This window comes from Myotis myotis, unplaced genomic scaffold (genome assembly GCF_014108235.1).
Source record: "Myotis myotis isolate mMyoMyo1 unplaced genomic scaffold, mMyoMyo1.p scaffold_m19_p_2, whole genome shotgun sequence".
Taxonomy (NCBI): domain Eukaryota; kingdom Metazoa; phylum Chordata; class Mammalia; order Chiroptera; family Vespertilionidae; genus Myotis; species Myotis myotis.
In genome coordinates this window covers 145,769,956-145,790,427 of record NW_023416324.1, presented here as the reverse complement: position 1 = coordinate 145,790,427, position 20,472 = coordinate 145,769,956, and the positions used below count along the sequence as shown (strand labels likewise).

At 40.0% G+C, this 20,472-nt stretch overlaps 1 pseudogene; it reads left to right on the top strand.

The window, feature by feature from the left end:
• Positions 1–20,472, top strand: part of LOC118675710 — a 71,591-nt pseudogene that overhangs the window by 29,907 nt on the left and 21,212 nt on the right.

Below are 20,472 nucleotides of genomic sequence, written 5' to 3'. Positions count from 1 at the left end.
TATCACAATGTTGCAGATCAGATAATTTTCAATAAATGTTTGCTGAAATTTTTAATAATTCTGTGCCATGTATTGAGCCTTCTCTGCAACCACATGCTGGCCGTCTTCAAGACTGAAGAAGGAAATGGTTAGCTTGGTGATTGGTATTCACAGAGATTGTAGAATCCAATATTTTTGGCATTTAATATAAAATAATCTTACATTTTATTTTTAATTTATTTGTAAGTGTGGCATCACTGATGGTTGTATTAATACTTTTCTATCTGATTTAGAGGGCTGTAAGCACATCATTTTCCAGAATTTTCTTACTCATGTTAATTATTTGTGTTCCTTTTTTTTTTCTCTTTTCAAACTTTTCTGCACTTTGTTGTTCCATCAGAAGGCAGTAGGCAAAAGAGAGAAAACCCAAATCAGATATTTATTAATTGTAATGTTTAAATAAGTGTTTTTAAAAATGAAGATGTGGTCAGCAGTTGGTACAGTACATTTTTGGAGCACACTTCTTTATTTATTGCTAGAGGCCCGGTGCATAAAAATTTGTGCACTTATGAGGCAGGGAAATCTCTCAGCCTGTCTTGTGCCCTCTTACAGTCTGGGACCCCTTGGGGGATGTCCACCAGCTGTCTTAGGCCCAGGGGAGTGGGCCTAAGCTTGCAGTCAGACATCCCTCTGACAGCCTGGGAGCTCTCAGGGGATGTTCACTTGCCAGCAGGGAGCAGGCCTAAGCTGCAGTCGGACATCCTTAGCTCTGCTGAGGAGGCGGGAGAGGCTTCCGCCACCACCACTGTGCTGGCAGCCATCAGCCTGGCTTGTGGCTGAGCAGAGCTCCCCCTGTGGGAGCGCACTGACCACCAGGGGGCAGCTCATGCATTGAGCGTCTGTCCCCTGGTGGTCAGTGTCATAGTGACCAGTGATTCCCAGCCATTCTGCTATTAGGGTCAATTTGCATATTACCCTTTTATTATATAGGATAGAGGCCTGGTGCACGGGTGAGGTCCGGCTGGTTTGCCCTGAAGGATGTCCCGGATCAGGGTGGGGGGTCCCGCTGGGGTGCCTGGCCAGCCTGGGTGAGGGGCTGAGGGCCATTTTCAGGTTGGCCACACCCCTTTCAGGGTGGGGGTCCCCACTGGGGTCCTGGCCAGCCTTGGTGAGGGGCTGAGGTCTGTTTTTAGGCTGGCCACGCACCCCAGCGACCCAAGCTCCCAGCCTCTCTTTTTTTTCTTTTTCTTTTTTTTTCAGTGCATCCTTGAGCGGAGGCCAGAGCGGGCTAGAAGCAGGTTTCTGGGATTTATTTATCTTCTATAATTGAAACTTTGTAGCCTTGAGCAGAGCCCAGGGCCAGTCAGGACAGGCGGGAAACTTGACTTCCTCCATCGCTGAGGGCAACCCAAGCCTCCTGCTCGCACCAGCTCTATGGCCGCCGCCATCTTAGTTGGGTTAATTTGTATACTCGCTCCTGATTGGCTGGTCGGTGTGGCTTGTGGGTGTAGCAGAGTGGCGGAGTGATGGTTAATTTGCATGTTTCTCTTTTATTAGTGTAGATAGTCCAAGGGTTATTCAAGTTATGGCTTATAGATGTGAATTTTATTAAGAGCACTAATTCTATTTAAATGGCTTCAGCTTTAAATTTATGTATATTACAACAAATTATGCAGTACAATTAACACTTCCTGTATTCTGCAAGAAATCCATTCTCTAAGCATAAGTTATGAAATTGTTGAATGAGCAAGATAGCGACATGGTAAGGCCATGTTTGCTTTTAAAGAACATTGGGAGAAAAGAGACACATATAGGCAATCAGTAATGCTGAAATGAATTAGTGAATATATGCAATTGGTCAACTTCCTTAGTGAAATAAAATGTAGTTTTTCAACTGCCTCTTCCACCAGGTGGAAATCAATTGCAGAACAAAGTTTATTTCTCTCTGTATGGACAGGAGTAATTTGCATTATTATCAGACTTCTACAACTTAAAATCAAAACAGTGAAAGGCACAGGCCCCTACAAAATCAGATATTCCCAAAGGATCTGTCAGTCGATGCCCAGATCCTCACTAATCCTTTAGTCTATTTCAAAATTGTGTATCATTTTTCTGACACTTTCCTTCTTTTCTAATTCCAACATCACAACCACTTTCTTCTCTCTTTGTTGTATACTATAGCTTCCCCCTTAATGCTTCTTTCTCAGGGGAAATAATTTAGAACCCCATGATTTTGAAAAACACAATTGGAACTCCAGGTTTTTCCTGAGGCTTCCTAGTACAGGGATGGCTAGAAGTGTAGAGAACTGGGCAGAAATGAGCTTGTGAACCACAAGCTTGGTTCAGACTGCAAATTCCCAGAAACATAACAATTTGCACCTCCCAGTCAGAGAAGGTTTAGAACATTGTATAAAAATGCTGTTTTATGAACAAAACCAATGGCCACAGACAGTAGATGGGGAGAGAAAGGGGGGCGGGAGGAGGAGGGCTTGTGCTTGGGGAAGGGGGTGGTGGTGAAGACGTCAATGAGGGAAAAAAGGTGACTCATGAAATACTTTAAACAATAAAGAGTTTTAAAATAAATACATTAATTAATAATAAAAATGCTGCTTTGCCCAGTTTTTAGAGTATTACCTGCGTATGTACAGCACAGCATTTTTGAGAGGGCACTTGTCCAGGTATTTGCTCCTTTGATACTCGCCACAATTCTCTGAAGCTGTCTGGTGCTCATTTATGATCCTCTCACTTGCAAAGAGTAAACCAAGGCATAGAAAAGTTATGTGAATTGCTTAAGGTCACATACTGACAAGGGACAGGTAGAATTTATACTCAGGCTTTCTGAACATTGTCCAGATACATTTCACTATGTATCCTAGCATTCAATTCAATGGGCATTTACTAAATACTGTGTTCCTAGAATAATAGCATGTTATGACCCTGGGTTTTATTTCCAATTTATATAGAAGGAAAGAGTTGTAAGGATGAACTAATAAAGTTGATATTGATATTTTTTAGTGCTGTGTTTTTTTCAGGGAAAATTCAACTAACTACTTAGAAGAGTTACATAAATGGCTGGAATATATGGAAGAGAACTGCAATGATGTTGGGGTCCAACCCCAGCAGGTCCAGGGGTCCCCAAAGGTGTGGACGGAGTCGGCGAAGAAGGAATGACACGGAGACAGCGTTCAGTTGATCAGCAGCCTAGCCAGGATCTCTAGCCAAGTTCTGGTCAGGATCTCCAGCGAAGTTCTGGTTAGGATCTCCAGCCAGGTTCTGTGTCCATGTTCTCTTGCTAGGTTCTCCAGCCAGGTTCTGTCCAGGTTCTCCAGCCAGGTTCAGTCACCAGGTTCTAGTCAGGTACTCTTTCCATGTTTTATCCAGGTTCTGTAGCCAGGTTCTGTCTCTAGGATCTTCAGCCAGGTTCTCTCGCTAGGTTCTGTCTCTAGGTTCTGTTGCCAGTTTCTGTCCAGGATCTTTTGCCATGTTCTGTCTCTAGGTTCTGTCCCTAGGTTCTGTTTCCAGTTTCTGTCCAGGATCTTTTGCCATGTTCTCTCCAGCGAAGTTCTTCTGTCTCTAGGTTCTGTGTAGGTTCTGTGTCTAGGTTCTGTGTCTAGGTTCTGTGTAGGTTCTGTCTTTAGTTTCTGTGTAGGTTCTGTGTCTAGGTTCTGTGTAGGTTCTGTCTCTAGTTTCTGTGTCTAGGTTCTGTGTCTAGGTTCTGTGTCCTGTTGTCTTGTTACATCTGTATTTATACCAGTTGATTCCAATCCTATCAATCTCTATTCCAAAGGTTAGGGCATTTCTTATCTCCATTCCAGGGAGTAAAGATTATGTAGCTTAAGCATGATTGTTTGTAGTTAAAGTGATTAATTACCTGCCTGGCACTTAGTTAAGGGGTTTTATTCCCTCCCTAACTTCAGGGGAAAATCCCTACCTGGGGAAACAACCTTTCTCAGAGAGGTGACCTTGGTTAAAACACATAGTGCCAAGAAGGTGAGCAAACATATTAAGAACAGTATGCCATATATGCCAGGTCCCTTGAAACAGCAAGGATGGACCGGCTCCTGGCACAATTTCTCCATAATCTTGCACATTTTAGGTGAAGGATGAGTGATTGCAATTACTTTCGCAACCCCTGTTTCATAAGACAACTGGTAGTTTATCATATTGAGAAGTGTTTAGTAAAATATACCTACTTATTAGCAATATCTGTTCTTGATTTCAACTGTTTCTTAGCTTTATGTTGAGTGGTTTATGGTTTTAGGAGGAAGGAATACCTGTAATATGCATTTGGTAATTGTTGTTCTGTAGTTTCAATGAATTGTGGGAGTTAGAAAAAGCCCTTCAATTATATATAACTCTTTATAAGTATTTGCATATCAATTGTCCATTGTTGTCTGTATTTTGCAATAGGATATAGGCAGAGAATATTTTTTCTCCTTAGCATTCTAAGGCTTCCCATCTTAGAGGAAAGATACGATGTGATTCATCCGATTTCCTTTTTATATTAAAGTCCAGTATAGCTCACCACATTGCTTGGAAATGCAACATAAATATAGAGATAAACTTCATATGGGTTTAGCAAGTTCTGTTTGGAGGCAGTACATAGAATTTCAGACTGAATACAATATTTGGTTCGATTTTCTGTTCAAAAATTTTCCATGGTAAGGACAATATTTTTCTACATACATCAGTGAGCAACAATGATTACTTCAAAGCTTCTGAAGCCAAATATACAACTGCATGTTCCAATACACGTTGCTGAATTTAGTCCCAATACTCTTTGTAATGTATACTTTGTATTACTGAGAATGAATAAGGAATAGTTACAATGGTGTCTGCCATCTGTGTGTTGTGTCGTAAATCAGCGAGTGAGATACAAGACGCCTTAATGAGCCAAATAATTGGGAGTTGTTTATTGAGCTTGGCCCAGAGGGAGGTGTTTCTTCCAAATCTCTGAGCAAAGACACAGAGGAAGTTTCCCGTATTTATACCTTTTGGGCTCTTTGCAGATTTTACAAAAGGCTCTGTGTGAGTTATTGTTACAGACAGTTTGTAATCTTGGATACATAAATAACAAACATTTGGCATAAGAATATGGGAATTATTATCAGTATTAGTCCATTATGTTAGAGGGCTAGCTTGCAAGGTCAGACAGTTAAGTTTTTATCTTTTTCTATTATTCAAACTAAAATGGTTATTCTATAGAATATGAGGCTGTCTAAAAATGACAGAGTTTGCAGAACAAGGAACTACCTAACAATAGCAGAGAATTTCAAACAGCAGTTTTTATACAAGATGGAACTTACTATGCTTCATGTGCATGTTAATAACTTGTTTCACTTGATCACCTGACCTGCCTTACCTCTGTAGCTGCACTGCTTACTTAAGGGGACAATTGAAGTATTGCTCTTTTATCTTAAGGATTTGTAACATCCTAAGATCTTACCCTATAGAAAACCTATAATGAATTGAAACTATTTTCTTTTTATTTTCCAGTTAAAACTCAGCTACTATTTACTACAATTGAATCTGTAGACTACTCCATTTGCAATGAAACTCTTCTCACCATCCCATGCTTAGTCACCAATGTGGGGACAAAGAGCCTTAAAGAAATGTTTGTAGAGTGGAGATTCATAAATAAACACATTTTCTTCTATGATGGAGATAAAAATAAATCCAGACCGGAGAGGGAATTTTCGAGTGCATACATCGTACCAGACGCACTGATAACAGGCAATGCCTCTTTGATGATGGACAAGAGCGATGCTGTCCCAGGAAACTACACTTGTGAAGTAACAGAATTAACTAGAGAAGGCAAAACCACTGTAGAACTAAAATATATTGCTGGTAAGAATTTCATAATCTACCCTTTTATTTGTCCTGCAGTAGCCTAATCCTATGAGAAATGCGGCACAATGGGGCGAGGAACTCCTTTGAATGAAAAAGTAGATTATGACTAACAAATGTTTATGTAATGTTTAGCAGCTTTAAGATCATGAGTTTTACTTGCTCTTCTACTTTTCATAATAAAAGTAATTTGCTGTGTTTTCAGGTTCTCAAACCTTTGTTCTGAGAACTATTCTGCTGGTGTAAGGATCCTGGAGTCATTTGATCTGCATTTCTGTTGGCTGCTATCAAAAGTACTATCTTTCATTTGACTCATTTTCCACGATTTTTCCAATTATGTAGCTTTTTTTAAATTATTATTACCGGTACTTTTGTCAAGGGCTGACAAATCCCAGCCGTGCTCCAGCTGGAAAGGGTTAGAATCACAAAATTAAAAATCAGGTCATAATGATGTTTCCTGCTATGGTGTGTGTTCTTTTTCTTGGCCAAGATGTGGGAGAGCTAGGGGTCCAACAGAATTAATTTTAAGGCAGCCTTGGTTATAGCACCATGATTGTGCCCTTCTTCACAGACTTGGGCTGGTGAGTTGCATAAAGCAGTAAAGCTAGCTGAAGTAAACAATCTGCTTTCTTTCTAGTCCTTGCCATGCCAGCTGATTACTTTAACCACATACAGGTGCATACTGACTTTCTATTTTGAAAGCTCTATTTAGAACCACTAGTCATATTACTGCTCTCAGGATTAGACAAGCCTTTGAGAACCTCTGCTTTAGATGGGATCAGACCATTCAGTTGAATCAACTATTTGCCTTCTATGCAGTGGTCGGCAAACTGCGGCTCGTGAGCCACATGCGGCTCTTTGGCCCCTTGAGTGTGGCTCTTCCACAAAATACCAAATTCTGCCCATGGGCCACGAAGTTTCAATCGCACTGTACATTCGTGCCCACACGTGGTATTTTGTGGAAGAGCCACACTCAAGGGGCCAAAGAGCCGCATGTGGCTCGCGAGCCGCAGTTTGCCAACCACTGTCAACGTTTCCTGTTATCAAATGTCTATTACCAGATTGGGAATGGGGTTTTAATTCTGATGGAATATTTTGACATTCCATCTGATCTTTCAACTTAACCATTTGCCTCTATTGAACTTGAGAAGTTACTTCACTGAGTCCAAGTTACCTCATCTCTACAATGGGGAAAAGAGATTCCTGCTTTATGTATTCTCTAGTTTAATAAGCATCATGAGATCCCTTCTGGACCAGTCCTTTGTAAACCAAAGTACTTTGCAAGTGTTAGCTGTCTTCCTGGGACATTTATTTTATGAAGTGAGGTACTGAGATGTTGAAGCTGGGGTGTCATGAGAGGGGTGTCTCTGTGGTGCAGCATGGGCAGGAGATGGCTAAGAGCAGAATTTGGAAGGCTTTTCTGCTCAAAAATCTCCCTTCCATCGAAAATCTCATTAACTCACAGTGGGGGAGGGTGATTTTGGAATAGAGTGTAGGTCACTGAGAGGAGAATTGTAAAGTCAAGACTTAAAGGCCATGAGATGAGATGAAGGTGGATGGGAAAGGAATGCCTAACTCTTCGATAAAGACAAAGTGTAATTTTCTGTGTGATTGTTTCATCTTTGTTTTCAAAGTCCTCAGATAAAATAAGAACTATGCTTATTGTTGGGGCCATTAAAATGTGAAAGTGGTGTTTTGTTGTAGAGAATGTAGAAGATTCTACCAGAGGTCTCAGACATTTGGCTTGTACCCATTTTTATTTTTTGAAATCATTATAGAATCACATGAAGTTTCAAAGATTGAACTGAGAGGTGCTGTGTACTCTCTTATACAGCTTCACCCAGTGGTTATATTTTATGTAACAGTAGTTAAATGTCAAAATCACCCAGTTCACAATGGTACAATGTGTATATATTTCTTTTTATCACATGTGTACATTTCTGTAATGACCACCACAATCAGAATGTAGAACTATCCCATTAATACAAATATCTACCTAATGCAACCCCTTTATAGTCACCTGTTCCCTTACTATCCCTAACCTGTTAAGCATAATTTGTTCTCTATATCAATACTTTGGTCATTTACAAAATGTTATATAAAAGCATGTAATCTTTTGAGACTGGCTTTTTTTTCCCATCAGCACAATGCCCTTGAGATCTATTCATGCAACAGTATCATGTAGCTCTCTCTCTCTCTCTCTCTCTCTCTCTCTCTCTCTCTCTCTCTCTCATATTCCATGTTATTGCTATATCACACCTTGTTGACTCATCTACCTACTATAGCACATCTTGGTTGTTTTCAGCTCAGGACATTTCTATAAACAGTCATGTACAGTTTTTTTTTAATATATTTTATTGATTTTTTACAGAGAGAGAAAGGGAGAGGAATAGAGAGTTAGAAACATCAATGAGAGAGAAACATCGATCAGCTGCTTTCTGTACACCTCCTACTGGGGATGTGCCCACAACCAAGGTACATGCCCTTGACTGGAATCGAACCTGGGACCCTTCAGTCCACATGCTGACTCTCTATCCACTGAGCCAAACAAGTTAGTGCCATGTACATTTTTTTTTGTGGACATAGTCTTAATTTCTCTGGAAAAATGCATAGTACAACTACTGGATTGTATGTGTTTATAGGCTTAATTTTTGAAGAAACTGCCAAACTGTATTCCAGAATGATTGTTCCATTGTGCATTCCCATCAGCCACATATGTGTGATGTAGTTCCCCCACATCCTTGCCAGCACCTGGTGGTGTCATTGGTTTGCACCATTTTTTAAGGGAAAATAAGAAAACTCCTCCACCCAAAACAGTTAATTGAAGTAGTGTTCTTCCAAATTTATTTTGAAGAATTTACGCACCATGTGAATCCCGGGGATTTAGGCAGTGGAATCCATTTTTACTATGTTGTGCTATTTTTTTTTTTCAAATATAGACATAAATGAGAACTAGAAACTGTTTACTAGAGAATTCTACCTAGTAAAATGTGTATTAATGGTGGCCCATCTTTGTTCCCATTTGGAATGTGGTGGGAGGGATATCAAGATTTTGTTTGAGGACAACCAAGATGGCGGCATAGGTAAACACCTGAACTTGCTGCTGTGCACAACCACATTAAAACTACAACTAAAAGACAAAATGAATATCATCCAGAGCCACAGGAAGGCTGGCTAAGTGGAAATTCTACAATAGAAGGAAAGAGAAAAGCGCATTGAGTCTGGTAGGAGGTGAGTGGTGTGGAAGTTTGGAGATATGGAGGAGCATGTGAAAGGGGCTGGCAGTTGGGTATGCTGTTGTCTTTTTTAACCAGAAAGGAGATACAAGCTCCTGACTGCTCTGTACTCCAGTTCAGGCAAGAATCTGGTGACCCAGACTCATACAGAAAGAAACTGGACTGTCTGGTATTGGGCCGGAACACAAGGGCGGCTTTCTCTCAGAGGTGCTTGCAGCGGTCATTGTTTCTGCATGGGGCCACAGGACACAGGGGCCTCTTTGGGGCAGGGCTGACTGGCAGCCATTGCTGTTTTCTCTGCCCTGGTGATTTCCTGAGATCCTGCCCCACCCAATTTACAATGCCACCCAAGCTGTATGCAGAGGCTTTTGCATATGAATGGCCTGGTGTTTCTCCACCTATAAATCTTTCAAACTTCAGCTGGGCCAGAGAGCCCCAGAGCTTCCAAAAGAAAGCCTAAGGCTCATTAGCAGCCTGCATTGCTTCATAACTGTGCCTCATCTGGGCACCCCCAAGCCCCAAACAAAGAGGAGGAATCTGCAGATCTCTCTCTAGCTCCTGCTGGGTGGCCTCAGGCAGTAGCTGACTTTGTACCTCCTTGGAGATCCAAGATCCAGTGTACCTAGTGGTCAGAGTGAGACCATGCAGATTACAACTATCCACATCCATAAGGGACACACTCAGGGGGCAGACTCAGTGAGCGCCAAAACCCCACTGAAGCAAGTCATGCACCATACGGGTGTCTCCAGTACAGAAATTCTCCCATTGTGGACACACCTGGTCCTCACAGCCAATTGGCCTGGTGGTCAATTACTCCCAGTGATACCAACAGCAATCAAGGCTTAACTACAACAAGACTGTACACACAGCCCAAAAAGGGGTGCACCAAGAGTGTCTACCTCAGGTAATTAGGGAGGCTGAGTCACTGGACCCTATAGATCACCCTATCAAGCAGCCAAAATTCAGAGACAAAGAAACAGTTCACAAATGAAAGAAATGGAGGAAAGCAAACTACTGGATATAGAATTCACAACCATGGTTATAAGGCTACTCAAGAATCTTGTAGAAACCTCTGAGAAATATAGTGAGACCCTCAAGGATATGAAAAAGGACCAATTAGAAATTAAGCATACACTGATTGAAATAAAGAATAATATACAGAGATCCAACAGCAGGCTAGAGGATCACAAGAATCAAGTCAAAGATTTGAAATACAAAGGAGCAAAAAATACCCAACCAGAAAAGCAAAAAGGAAAAAAAGAATACAAAAATATGAAGATAGTGCAAGAAGCCTCTGTGACAACTTCAAGCATACCAGAAGAGAGAGAGCAAGATATTGAAAATCTATTTGAAGAAATAATGACAGAAAACTTCCCCTACCTGGTGAAAGAAATAGACTTACAAGTTCAGGAAGCACAAAGAACCCCAAACAAAAGGAGTCCAAAGAGGACCACACCAAGACACATCATAGTTAAAATGCCAAGGGCAAAAGACAAAGAGAGAATATTAAAAGTAGCAATAGAAAAACAGTTAGTTACCTACAAAGGAGTGCCCATATGACTGTCAGCTAATTTCTCAACAGAAACTATGCAGGCCAGAAGGGAGTGGCAAGAAATATTCAAAGTGATGAATAGCAAGAACTTACAACCAAGATTACACTACCCAGCAAAGCTATCATTTAGAATTGAAGGTCAGATAAAGAGTTTCACAGATAAGAAAAAGTTAAAGGAGTTCATCACTGCCAAACCAGTATTATAAGAAATGCTGAAGGGTATTCTTTGAGAAGAGGAAGAAGAAGAAAAAGTAAAGATAAAAATTATGTTCAACAAAGTGACAACAAATACATATCTAACAAGAAGTGAATCTAAAAATCAAGTGAATAAAAAAATCTGATGAACAGAATAAACTGGTGAATAAAATAGAATCAGGGGCATAGAAAGGGAGTGGACTGACAATTCTCAGGGGAAAGGGGGTGTGGGGGGTGCAGGAAGAGACTGGACAAAAATCATATACCTATGGACCAGGATAGTGGTAGGGGGGTAAGGGCAGCGGGGGGGAGGGAACCAGGTGGAGGGGAGCTATGGGTGGAAAAAGAGGAACAACTGTAATAATCTGAACAATAAAGTTTTATTTAAAAAAAAGACCATGTTGGGAGAGAAGAAAATGGCGGAGGTATAGATGGACGTGTCTCGTGCCTTGTCCTGGAGCAGATAAGGGTGAGCAGCTGAAACGGGTAACATACAGCCCTAATAAGCAGAAGATATTCAGCTGGGAGACAGTTTGCAGCCAGGAAAGACAGAGGACTCCCGGAGAAAGGGGATGGTTGGAGACTGTGGCTGAAATCTCTCCCGGAGCGCCAGCTCAGCCGCAGAGAGAATGTGCCATCTTGAGTGGCGGTTATTGGAAGTGAAGTGTATACATCCAAAGACCCGGCATCCATGGCATTCAGAGATTGGCTACTAACCCGGAAACAACGGACCCCAAGCAGCGTGACTACATGAACTTAGAGGAACCCTGCTTCTCCCCACGGAAAGGTCAGATTTCCCCTAAAGGTGCAATTTGCAATTCAGGTTGGAGAGAGGAATCTGAGCCCCACAAAGTCCACGGCCATTAGGGACAGTGTGATCCGTGAGTGTGGAAGGGCTCCCGCAGGGCTGCTGGCAGAAGGGAACACTAGAAATAAGCCCATAGTTGGACTGGGTGCAAAAAAGCAGCCTTGGATTTTGCCAGTGTGCCGGCTGCTTAGCACTGGGGAAGGGACAGTGCACGGAAGGGACTGTGCACAGAGCTGAAAGGTGGGGGGTTGTGAATTCGCGCAACTTCTCAGGCTCTTGTTCTCTCTCTTCCCCTTAAATCTTTGCATTTGATTATTAAACCCAGTACATGGGATTGCCCAGTCGGGGTCACTCGCAGAGACTTCAGGGGAAAGTTGTTTTATGGAACCTGGGAAACAGAGTGGGAGTAACGATTAAAGAATAGGTTGTAGGACAGTTGACTCTCCCAAACCAGTTTTAAGTGCGATAGGGAAAATAAACCCTAACTGCAGAAAACTTCCCTGATATAGGGAAGAAAAAACTCACATAAATCCAAGAAGCACACAGAGTCCCAAACAAAATGAACCCCAAAAGACCAATGCCAAGCCACATTATAAGCAAGAATCTTAAAAGCAGCCAGAGAGAGACAGAAAGTTACCTACAAAGGATCCCCCATCAGACTAGCAACAGATTTCTCAACAGAAACACATCAGACAAGAAAGGAATGGAATGAAATATACAAAGTCATGCAAACGAAGGGTCTGAATCCAAGAATACTGTACCCAGCAAGGCTATCAATCAAAATTGAGGGTCAAATCAGGGGCTTCACAGACCAAAAAGGACTACGGGAGATTATTACCACCAAACCAGCAATGCAAGAAATGCTAAAGGGTCTCCTGTAAAAAGAAAAAAATAGGAAACAAAGAAGGAACACAGGGGTAAAGAATAAAAATGGTGACAAACAAGTATCTATCAATAATAACTTATATGTAAATGGATTAAATGCCCCAATCAAAAGACATAGGGTAACTGAGTGGATAAGAAAACATAACCCATATATCTGCTGTCTACAGGAAAGCCACCTCAGAAAAAAGACGCACACAGACTGATGGTGAAGGGATGGAAAAAGGTTTTTCAGGCAAATGGAAGTGGAAAAAAAGCTGGGGTAGCAATACTTATATCTGACAAATTAGATCTCAAAGTGAAGGACATAAAAAGAGATAAGGAAGGCCATTTCATAATACTAAAGGGAGCAATCCAACAAGAAGAAATAACTCTGGTAAACCTATATGCACCCAATATAGGAGCACCCAAATACATAAGACATCTCCTGGAGGAGATCAAGGGAGAGATTGACAGCAACACAATCATAATAGGGGACTTTAACACCCCATTATCACCATTGGACAAATCCTCTAAACAAAAAATCAGCAAAGAAACATCAATCCTAAATGACACACTAGATCAGATAGAATTAATTGACAGCTTCAGAACATTTCACCCCAAAGCCACAGAATATACATTCTTCTCAAGTGCACATGGATCATTTTCAAAGATAGACTATATATTGGGTCACAGGCAAAGTCTCTTCAAATTCAAGAAGATTGAAATCATATCAAGCATCTTCTCAGACCACAATGGCATAAAACTGGAAATCAACTACAATAAAAACAATCCAAAAAAATCAAACACATGGAGACTAAATAGCACGCTATTAAGCAATGACTGGGTTACCAGAGAGATCAAAGAAGAAATAAAAAACAACATGGCAACAAATGACAATGAGAACACAACAATCCAAAATCTATAGGACACAGCGAAAGCAGTCTTGAGAGGGAAGTTCATAGCTCTACAAGCCTACTGCAAGAAACAAGAAACAATGAGAATAAATTACCTAACCCTACAACTCAAAGAGTTAGAAAGAGAGCAACAAGAAAAGCCCACTGTAAGTAGAAGGAAGGAAATAATAAAGATCAGAGCGAAGATAAACGACATAGAGACCAAAAACCAATACCAAAGATCAACAAAACCAAGAGCTGGTTCTTTGAAAGGATAAACAAGATTGACAAACCTCTATCCAGGCTCACCAAGAAACAAAGAGAGAGGACCCAAATAAACAAAATCAGAAATGAAAGAGGAGAAATAACAACAGACCCCACAGAAATACAAAGGATTGTTAGAAAATACTATGAACAACTCTACTCCAACAAACTACACAACCTGGAGGAAATGGACATATTCCTAGAAAAATACAACCTTCCAAAACTTAATCAGGAAGAAGCTAAAAATCTCAATAGGCCAATAACTATGGAGGAAATTGGAGCAGTTATCAAAAAGCTTCCAGCAAACAAAAGCCCGGGACCAGACGGCTTCACAGGGGAGTTTTACCAAACATTCAAGGAAAAACTAAAACCTATACCCCTCAGACTATTCCAAAAATTCAAGAAGGAACACTTCCAAGCTCATTCTATGAAGCCAGCATAACCCTAATACCAAAACCAGATAAAGACAACACAATGAAAGAGAATTACAGGCCAATATCCCTCCTGAACATAGATGCTAAAATCCTCAACAAAATCCTAGCAAATCAGATCCAGCAGTACATCAGAAAGGTCATATACCATGACCAAGTAGGATTTATTCCAGGGATGCAAGGATGGTCAATATCCACAAATCAATAAATGTAATACATCACATAAACAAATTTAGAGAAAAAAACACATAATCATATCAATTGATGCAGAAAAAGCTTTTGACAAAATTCAACGCCCTTTCTTAATAAAAACTCTCAGCAAGGTAGGAATAGAGGGATCATACCTCAACATAATAAAAGCCATATATGACAAACCCACAGCCAACAGCATACTCAATGGGCAAAACCTAAAACCATTCCCCCTAAAAACAGGAACAAGACAGGGATGCCCCCTCTCACCACTCCTGTTCAACATAATACTGGAAGTACTAGCCATTGCGATCAGACAAGAAGAAGAAATAAAAGGCATCCAAATTGGAAAAGAAGAAGTAAAACTGTCCTTATTTGCAGATGACATGATACTATACATACAGAACCCTAAAGACTCCATCAAAAAATTATTAGTCTTAATAAATAAATTTGGCAATGTATCAGGATACAAAATTAATACCAAGAAATCCATGGCATTTCTTTACATCAATAGTGAACTTACAGAAAGGGAGACTAAAAAAGAAATCCCATTTACCATCCCACTGAAAAAATTAAGATACCTAGGAATAAACTTAACTAAGGAGATAAAAGACTTATATGCGAAAAACTACAGGACACTGAAAAAAGAGATAGAGGAAGACATAAACAGATGGAAGAACATACCGTGTTCATGGATTGGCAGAATCAACATCATCAAAATGTCCATACTACCCAAAGCAATCTATAGATTCAATGCAATCCTCATTAAATGCCAATGGCATATTTCACAGATCTAGAACAAACGTTCCAAAAATTCATCTGGAATAAAAAAAGACCTCGAATAGCTGCAGTAATCCTGAGAAAGAAGAACAAAGTTGGTGGGATCTCAATACCAGCTATCAAACTGTATTACAAGCCACTGTTCTTAAAACAGCTTGGTACTGGCATAAGAACAGACATATATATCAATGGAATAGAATAGAGACCCCAGGAATCGACCCAAACCACTATGCCCAATTAATATTCGACAAAGGAGGCAAGAGCATACAATGGAGTCAAGACAGTCTCTTCAATAAATGGTGTTGGTAAAATTGGACAGATACATGCAAAAAGATGAAACTAGACCACCAACTCACACCATACACAAAAATAAACTCAAAATGGATAAAAGACTTAAACTTAAGACGAGAAACTATAAAAATACTAGAGGAATCCACAGGCAACGAAATCGGAAACATATGCCAAAGGAATTTCTTCTCTGATAATGTTCCTAGGGCAATGGAAACTAAAGATAAAATAAACAAATGGGACTACATCAAAATAAAAAGCTTTTGCACAGCAAAGGAAACCATCAACAAAACAACAAGAAGACCTACTACATGGGAGAACATATTTACCAATGATATCAACAATAAGGGATTAATCTCCAACATTTACAGAGAACTCATGAAACTTAACAATAGGAAGATAAACAATCCAATCAAAAAATGGGCAAGGGATCTAGATAGACATACAGAAGGCCGAAAGACATATGAAAACATGCTCAAAGTCACCAATTATATGAGAGATGCAAATCAAAATGACAATGCGGTATCATCTCACACCTGTCAGAATGGCTATCATCAACAAATCAACAAACAACAAGTGTTGGAGATGATGTGGAGAAAAAGGAACCCTTCTGCACTGCTGGTGGGAATGCAGACTGGTGCAGCCACTGTGGAAGACAGTATGGAGTTTCCTCAAAAAACTAAAAATGGAACTCCCATTTTACCCAGTGATCTCACTTCTAGGAATATATCCCAAGAAACCAGAAACACCAATCAGAAGGATATATGCACCCCTATGTTCATAGCAACACAATTCACCATAGCTAAGATTTGGAAACAGCCTAAGTGCCCATCGGCAGATGAGTGAATTAGAAAACTGTGGTACATCTACACAATGGAATACTATGCTGCAGTAAAAAAGAAGAAACTCTTGCCTTTTGCAACAGCATGGATGGAACTGGAGAGCATTATGCTAAGTGAAATAAGCCAGTCAGAGAAAGATAAATACCACATGATCTCACTCTTTTGTGGATTATAGAGAACAACATAGACTGATAAGCAGGGACAGATCCAAAGACAGAGAAACAGTGATCAGACTATCACTCCCCAGAGGGAAAGGAGAGGAGGGAGGGGGTAAGGAGAAAAGATCAACCAAAGGACTTGTATGCATGCATATAAGCCAAACCAATGGACATGGACAACAGGGGGATGAGAACATGAGTGGGATGGGGTGGGGGTTAATGGGGGGGATAGGTACACATTTGTAATACCTTAACTAATAAAGAATTAAAAAAAATAAAATAAAAAAAGATCATGTTTGAGTCATACATACTTAAGATCCTTAATTCACTGTATCTTCATGTTTTCAATGGTAAGGAGGGGTTCATAATTCTTCACATAATAATTATAAGGATTGAGAAGTTAATGTTTCAAAACCAAATAATAAAGTGGGTAGAAGAAAGGAAGTTGATTAAAAACAGTCATTAGATTATAGAGCTTTTACTAGATCCTTCTCGCAAATGGAAACCTAAGCATAATTCAGAAATATTTTTAGTATAGGATTTTAGGCTAAATGGAAATGGGCTTTCTTTGGTATAGAAGATGTTCAGCAATTCAGTTGGAAATTAAAGTGGCACTGATTCAGGGTACCTGGAAATATCAATCTCTTGGTGGATCTGCAACCATGGGAGCATCACAAAAGCCTGTCTTCTATTTACTCACTAAACTGTCCTATGACTGTTTCAACCATCAATAGTAAACCTATTGACTCCCTGCCATGTACAGGTCAAAATGCTGGAATCTGAAAAGCTACTATCTCAAAGATAAGAATGGATAGTGTTGTTATATTCTGGGGATGACTGTGAACATTTACCAGAGTTCAGCGTTATAAGCTTAACCCAAGAAATGTGTGACTAGCATTATGGTGTGAAAGCCCACAAGGATCCTCACATGTGGATACAGTGGAGATTTTGAAAGGGATTATTTCAGAGCAACACCAGTGCTTGACTTGTGCACTATTCAGAAGTGTTCCTCACCCAGCAAGTCTTCCAGTCTAGGCAAACTCTGAAAGGCTTTCCATGCATATACCTGGCTTTATTGTTACAGGAGAAATTTCATCAATAAAAATATGGTCTTAAGCATTGATCAGATTCAATTAAATGTAATTTTTAAAAGTTCTCAGCAAATTTTATTGGAAGTCTTAATATCACAATTTCCTTTCTACAGCTGCATTTTCGCTGTTTGGGTAACACATGTTCAACTTGATAGAAGCTTTCTTACTACCTAAAGCTCCTCATGTTACTTTTTGTCAGCAGTCATTTTAAGACTAATTATTTATGAATTCATCCTCTGTTCCAGAGTAAGTTTCAGAAAAGCTCAGGCTCACATCTGTCTTACTCTTAGGTCACAATAAGACCAAGGGTAGGGTACCCAGTACTACTTCCTCCCTCCTGTCCCCTGAGTCAGTCTTTACAGGAAGATAACTCTTCCTTTGAGGTAAATTCTTGGCACATTACACATACAGGCAATCACTACAGGACCCCATAATTATAACTGTAGTTAATGTTCACTGAGCACTTTGAGGGGTCAAGCTTTGTTTTTAGCCCTTTTCATATGTTAATTTTGTTAACAGTTAACTATAGTCCTTCAAGGTGCCATTACTTGTTCTACCCATGTAGCAACCAAAAAACAGAAAGACATTAGGCTGTCCAAGATCACACAGATTGTAAGTTACAATTGTGTTTCAAATTCAGGCACTGTTGCTCTAGAGCCCTTTTCTCAGCTCCTGGGGTATACTACCTCTTTCCATGAATCACAGCTTAGGGAAAATGTGGTGGAAAATACTTAAATAACTATTTTTTTGTTTCATTAATATTTGTTATTTAATTAAATATATCTGTAATTATTTATGTATTTTTATAAGACCACAGTTTTAACTTATTATTTTAATTTTCCATCTCCATAATAAAAAACACTGATGAGTTCTAACCAGTTTGGCTCAGTGGATAGAGTGTCAGCCTGCGGACTGAAAGGTCCCAGGTTTGATTCCAGTCAAGGGCATGTACCTTGGTTGCGGCAATATCCCCAGTAGGGAGTGTGCAGGAGGCAGCTGATCAATGTTTCTCTCTCATTGATGTTTCTAACTCTCTATCCCTCTCCCTTCCTATCTGTAAAAAAATCAATAAAATATTTATTTAAAAAAACACACTGTTGATCATTAATTGGCTAGACATAAATTTATGATAATAAATATTAGTCATGATTTTTGTGTGTTTTTTTCTTCCCAGCTTTATGGTTTTCTGCAAATGACCATATCCTTATTATTATTTTCTCAATGTTGGCTGTGCTTCTGTTCTGGGGAAGTGATATTACTGTGAGTAAGTACTTGTTTCTATTTTCATTTATGTTTTACTGATGAAATTATCATTTTATGGAGGCAATATTGTTGAAATATTCTATTTAAGTTGTATAAGGAAATGTGATAATGTTATAAATCATAATATACAGAAAAAATGGCAGTGTAGTAATTGGATGCTGCCCGGGCAAACTCCCAGGACTAAACTGGAACTACAAATAAATACAGAATAACTTCCTGAATAATCAGCAGAAGACTCACTGGAGAGAATCCAGATAAATGAGGATGGAAAGTGGAGACCGCATAGAGACTGGTAGGAGGGGTAGAGTAATGAAAGGACTGGCTGGGCTCCCACACACAGCAACTGAAGTTATGGAGAGATATCTCAACTGTGGGGTTTGCCACTGAGAACTCTGGGGTCTAATCCCCAAGCTTGGCACTCCAGCAGAGAGCACTAGAACTGAGAATGGTATCTACATAACATAAGGCTGTGAAAAGCAGCGGGGTTGCTGTCTGTTAGGGAGAAATGTCTGGAAATGCAGGTACCCTATTAAAGGGCCAATGCACAAAATTCTCTGTGTTGCAACTTACCTTGTGGTCCGGCAGAGGGAGGACAGAGTGGACTGGAGCTATGTAAGCAAAAGTGAGGATCAGGAGCTCTGGAGTTAGAACTCAGGAGGCAGACACCTCAGTTTCTGGAGCTGAGTCATTCCCTCATGCTGCAGAACTCAACTTTCTCATGCAGACATTTTCTATACAGGCAGCTGTGGGGAAGATAGGTGACCCACCCTATTTGAAAACACCTTGCCCCATGGTGCAGAGTTTCTGAGGCCATTTAATAGAATAATAATTATCCTCCTGGCAGAAGCAATTGCCCCACCCTGTTGAAAAAAAACCTCACCAGACCCGTGGATGATTGCCTGAGGGCTATTCAAGAGGCAATCCTATCAGTCTGTAGCCAGAGGCACTCTCTGGAGCCCTTGAGTCTTTTCCTGATCTAATTAGTCAGAAACAGTGTTTGACACTGGCCTGCAATAGAGATTGAACGGTATTGAAGATCTACCTAATACATACTCACAAACCCAAATAGGAAGCCAATATGAGGAGACAAAGAAACGACCCTCAACGGAACAACAAGAGAATTCTTCAGCAGAGATAAATGAAATGGAGATAAAAAATTTATCTGATATAGAGTTCAGAATAATGAAGGTAAAGATGCTCAACAGCATGGTAACTATGAAAACAGAAATAAAGAATGACACAGCACAAATAAAGAACACATTGGAAGGAATAAACAGCAAATTAGGGGAAGCTGACAACCAAATCAGTGAATTAGAAGACAGGGTTGAAAAAAAATCACTCAATCAGAGGACCAGAAAATAAAAATTAAAAAACAGGAGGACAGCTTAAGAGAGCTGAGGGACAATGTGAATCAAAACAATATTAAAATAGTAGGTGTGCCAGAAGAGGCAAAAAGGGAGAAAGGGATAGAGAACTTGTTTGAAGAAATAATGGCCAAAAAATTCCCTAACCTGGTAAAGGGAAATGTTACACAAGTACAGCAGGTACAGAGAACCCCAAGCAAGAAGAATGCAAACAGGCCCATGCCCAGACAAATCATAATTGAAATGCCAAAAATTAAAGGCAAAGAGAGAATCTTAAAGTCAGCAAGAGAAAAGCAAACTGTTACCTACAAAGGTGTTCCCATAAGGCTGACATCTTCTTTCACATAAGAAACTTCACATGCCAGAAGGGAATGGCATGAAGTACTCAAAGTAAAGAAAAGCAAGGATCTGAAACCAAGATTAGTATA